The sequence below is a fragment of the Sardina pilchardus genome, chromosome 7, assembly GCF_963854185.1.
Source record: "Sardina pilchardus chromosome 7, fSarPil1.1, whole genome shotgun sequence".
In the NCBI taxonomy this organism is placed as follows: domain Eukaryota; kingdom Metazoa; phylum Chordata; class Actinopteri; order Clupeiformes; family Clupeidae; genus Sardina; species Sardina pilchardus.
In genome coordinates, this window is record NC_085000.1 from 16067728 (window position 1) to 16072727 (window position 5000).

At 48.4% G+C, this 5000-nt stretch overlaps 1 protein-coding gene across 1 annotated transcript in view; it reads left to right on the plus strand.

Moving 5' to 3' along the window:
• The window catches only part of hspg2 (heparan sulfate proteoglycan 2), a 123287-nt gene that overhangs the window by 29438 nt on the left and 88849 nt on the right, over positions 1 to 5000 (plus strand). The gene's annotated exons all lie outside the window — the stretch shown is intronic.

The following is a 5000-nucleotide window of genomic DNA, read 5'->3' on the forward strand; positions in this document are numbered from 1 at the left end:
ACCCTAGCCGTGACCCTAACCCTAAACCTTTAGCCTAAAGCTGCTCCTCGCTGAATCTGCGGACAGTTTTAAAATAGACACATAGTACACTCTCTCACTCTTTCCTTCTGTTTCTCTCTGTCAGGAAGACGTTTCTGGACACTATACTATAGATATAGTAGGTTTCATTCTTTGACAATGGAGTTTATTGTCAGAGTTTTCCTATAAGAATAGGACCAGGAATCCTTAAGAATTCCCTGAAGCCCATCATGGCATGAACAGGAATTCTTAAGAATTCCATGAAGCCCATGGACAGGAATCCTTCAGAATTCCATGAAGCCAATGTAGCTTTTTCCTTTGCCTCCCATTGGCCTTGCGGGCCTGTAACTGCATGCCTCCGTCTTAGCCATTGCCTGCCTCTTTAACAGGTAGCTGCACATATCTGAAACTCTAGTTGCAGCTCTCTCACTCTGAGTGATGCCTTCTGTCCTCACCTCAAGAGGGGTTTCTTCGGCCTTCATCGTCTGTGGGACACAGTTTCTTTGTGAGTGGTTTCCTTCACCGGCTTTATATGCCCCTTGTGGGCTTATGTTTGGATAGAGCGATAGAGAGAAGATGGAGGTTGACTTAGAAAAGCCCCAGGGCAGATGTCTTCTGCTGTCTATGCATATTCATGCACAGTATAGGTTGGTTCTAAGCTAGTCTCCCTCAGTGCTGGTTACAGACTGGTTGTCTGGTTATGGTGAAATCACCGAGTCACAGCTCTGCGTGGAGACACTTCCCTTGAGTCATGTAAACTGGAGCCATTGTGAAAGCTCCACTGTGGCCCTCCCTCCGCTGGTGAGCCAGTGTGGGGCCGGTATAGGGCCGGCGTGGGGCCGATGTGGGGCCGATGTGGGGCCAGGGCCGTGCGGAAGCGCATGTGGGGGAGGGAGAGAGGGTCCGCGCTCGCTCGCTGTGTGTGACGCTATGTGCTTGTGCACCAGGAGATGAGCACACCAGCTCGCCGCTTCAAAGGATTCTGCGTGTCAGCGTTTTCCTTTTGAAAAAGGCGCGCGACTGTTGTTGTAGGCCGCTCGGGGCAGGGGCAGCGGGGATTTGGCCGGGAGATCAAGTTCTTACGGCGCCGGAGCCCTTTAAATGGGAGCCCACCGCTGATGGAGCCGCTGGAAATGAGAGCTGGCGGCCCGTGGCGACGGAAAATGCAACGTGGGGCATCGTGCCAGCCTGCCTCGCAAACACACCCAGGACCCGGAGCCCTCGGGTGGGCACGGCCAGAACCCGGGGCCCTTAGGTTGGGTGCCAGCGGCGGCCGGGGCAAAGCCCCTGGTGCCATCTTCACTGAGGCGCACTCAGCTAGTGTCCTTTGGCCTCTGGTACCGGGCTTAGTCTTAGGCGGGCACGGCCGTCCGTGCCAACATCGCTCCGGCTACCCGCTCCGGCATCTCATGCCATGTGTCTTGACAGATATATTTCATATTTATATACTATACTATACTAGAATGCTATTATATACTATACTACCTGTATACTAGAATGCTGTTTTGCCCCACACACACATTCACAGGACTTGCCATCTCTTGCTTGTCAGGGCAATCAAACGCTGTTTTGCCCCACACACAGTAATTTCCCTCATATAAGCTGCATTGTGTATAGGCCGCAGGACAGTGTTTTGTGCAAGTTAAAATAAAAAAAACCGTATAAACACCATATTAACTGCCCACCTGTATTAACCTCATAGCGGGAGACATCAATGTATAAAAATCAATGTATAAGCCGCGGCTAATAGTCAGGAAATTACGGTACACATCCACAGAACTTGCCATCTCTTGCACATGCTTGTCAGGTCAATCAAATGCTAGTTTGATGCCAGTCTTGTATGGCGTTACATTTGTGCCTCAATTATGAGCGCAGAGTGGAGCAATATTGAGCGCAGAAACATATTTTGAGCAAGCACACAAATTATATTTTGAGGAGAAATTAAATTTGAGCACAAAGAATTTGTAATTGAGCAAACGGGAATCAATTCTGTGCTCAACAAATGTCTTTGTGTGTTCGCTACGGTCAACATGTATGTGCAACAACAGCCCCCCTTTCATTCAGTTTCACTGTAGCCTACGCGCTCTCATACACAGCTCCCTTTGCTCGCTCTAGCTCTCTCCCTCTCGCTCAAGTTCATCTCTGCGCTCGCTCAAATTCATCTCTGCGCTCGCTAAAAATCTGTAGATAATTGCCAACCAATCAGAAGATTCACCCGAATTTGATTGACGGGCAACCTGACCAATCAGAGTAGCTCTTCAGTCGACAAGAAGCCTTCCCCGCGGGAAAATTGTGAAAGTGGACATTTTTTAAAGCCTTCTCTCATCTACGGTCACTGTCTACGTACTTTTATCCAAAGACTTACAAAAGAGGATCAATATTTAAGCTAGCCTACAGCAGGGAAAGCTAAGCTAACAGTGCATATTGCAGGCATGAATATTTAACGTTAACGTTGCAACACAGTTATTTAAACAAAAGTCGAATGTACGTGCTGTTTCGTGTTTCGTTGGTTCCTAGTAGTAACCATAGACCTAAAAGAGCTCTGTTCTAGAATCTTTGGTAGTAACCTACGAATGAAACAGGCGGAAGGCAAAAGAAGCATACAGTTTAAGCTATAGTTAGAAACATACATGCTCCAAACTATATCATGTTTATATTGTTATTTCACAGTGATTTTATGTGTTTGGGGACACCACACATTCAAATAAATGCCCTTAATGGCAACAGGCTATGGTTAACATGGCAAAAACTCGACAGCTTGCCAGGCACTTGCCTACAGTAGTTACGGGTTGCTAAGCCACGATTGGCCTGTGGCAATTTTAGGGCTTCTGATTGGTTGGCACAAATGTAACGCTGTCTACAGATTTTGAGCGAGCGCAGAGATGAACTTGAGCGAGAGGGAGAGAGCTAGAGCGAGCAAAGGGATCTGTGTATGAGAGCGCGTACAGTGAAACTGAATGAAAGGCGGGCTGTTGTTGCACATACATGTTGACCGTAGCGAATTCACGAAGACATTGAGCACAGAATTGATTCCCGTTTGCTCAATTACAAATTCTTTGTGCTCAAATTTAATTTCTCCTCAAAATATAATTTGTGTGCTTGCTTGGCACAAATGTAACGCCATAGTCTTGCTGTAACCTCGGTGACCCAAACCTGAGTGGTTTTGAATGGTTTGTTCCTCTGAGCAAAACTACATTATGGCACACTGACAAGGACGACAGGAACTTTAGGATACTTCATGACATCCACATTCAGGCCATGATGCCACGTACCCACACACCCAAAGAGGCAGTTAGAGATTCAGAAACGCATGCCTGTGCATGCGCACGCACACACACACACACACACACACACACACACACACACACATTCTGCACAGGCACACACATTGTTATTCCAGAGGAGTGTAGGTCATGTGTGATTGTATGCAGGCCTTTGTCTGTGTTGTCTTTTGTGTGTGAAATCATGTGTGTGTGTTTGGAGGCTGCCGCCCTGCCATGATTGACGGGAGAGGAAATAAGACCAGTGCAGTGTGGAAGACTGTCGTCAGGCCGTGTGTATGTGTGTGCGATGTGTGTGTGTGTGTGTGTGTGTGTGTGTGTGTGTGTGTGTGTGTGTGTGTGTGTGAGTGTGAGTGATGTGCACGTGTGAGTTGTATTTACACTGCACCAGTTGTCAGTTGTTTGCAGAGGTGAGATGACGTGATGTTTCCGCGATAAGATACTTCCTGAGCGCCATGAAGAAGTGTTGCGCCTGGGGCCTGACCCAACTGTGTCAGCCATGTCTCATGGGGCCCCAAGAAACAGAGAGAGAGAGAGAGAGAGAGAGAGAGAGAGATAGAGAGAGTGACAGAGAGAGAGGAAGGGGAGGGGAAGGGAGAGAGCCATCTACTTGTTAGGACCACACACATACTTCTCTCCACTCTTCCCCCTCTCTCTCTCTCTTCTCCTCACTCTTCCCTCTCTCTCTTCTCTCTCACTCTTCCCTCTCTCACTCTCTTCTCCCCTCTCTCCACTCTTCCCTCTCTCTCTTCTCTTCCACTCTTTTCTCTTCACTCTTCCCCCTCTCTCTCTCTCCACTCTTCACTCTTCTCTCTCTCTCCACTCTCTCCACTCTTCCCACCCGCTCTTTCCTCCATCGATAATGACACCCATAAAAACTTTACTGGGATTAACCGAGCATAACACTGCTTTATTGTTCACCGTGGCATGAGTTTAGGAGGACAGGCATTAGTCAGCAAGGCTTGATGCCGTGCAGGAGAGGGGAAAGAAGCGAAAGCTAAAGTCCCGGGGTGGTTGACCGTATGAAGACTGAGGTGTTGGCCGGCTCGCTAGCCCGCAGGCCATGTCAGGAGATCCCAAGTCTCACAGAGGAGTCAGTGTTCCTCCTCCTCCTCTGCAACACGGAACACGGATGAATGTCCTCACTGTTCAATCACACAGAGCTCCAGATAAAAGTATTCTTGTTTGTGGTGTAGAACTTGGACCTGATTCTTCTCCTCATATCTAAAGCCACAGACCAGGCCGTAATCATGTTTTATCCCTCGTTTTTCATCCATGCGTCTTTCCAAACAAACAGCGACACAAACTGTGTCAAACTTTGTTCCGTGGTTGCCTCCATTGAAGGGCACCTTATAAAGTTCTGACTAAGCAGAGCTTCCTGGCTGGTGGTGACCTGGTTGTCAAAGGAACTCCGCTCAGGCTGCCTATCTGTCTGTCGTCAGGTGTAATGTATTTTTTTTTTTATAAAGTATATTTTTTGGGCTTTTGTGCCTTTAATTTTGACAGGACAGTAGAGAGAGACAGGAAGTGAATGGGTGAGAGAGTCGGGGTGGGATCCGGAAAGGACCACGGGGCGGGAATCGAACCCGGGTCGCCGGCGTGCGGTGCAGGTGCCCCAGCCAGTTGCGCCACTGCCGGGGCAGGTGTAATGTATTTTTAACATAGGTGTGTGTGTGTGTGTGTGTGCCTCTGTGTGTGCAG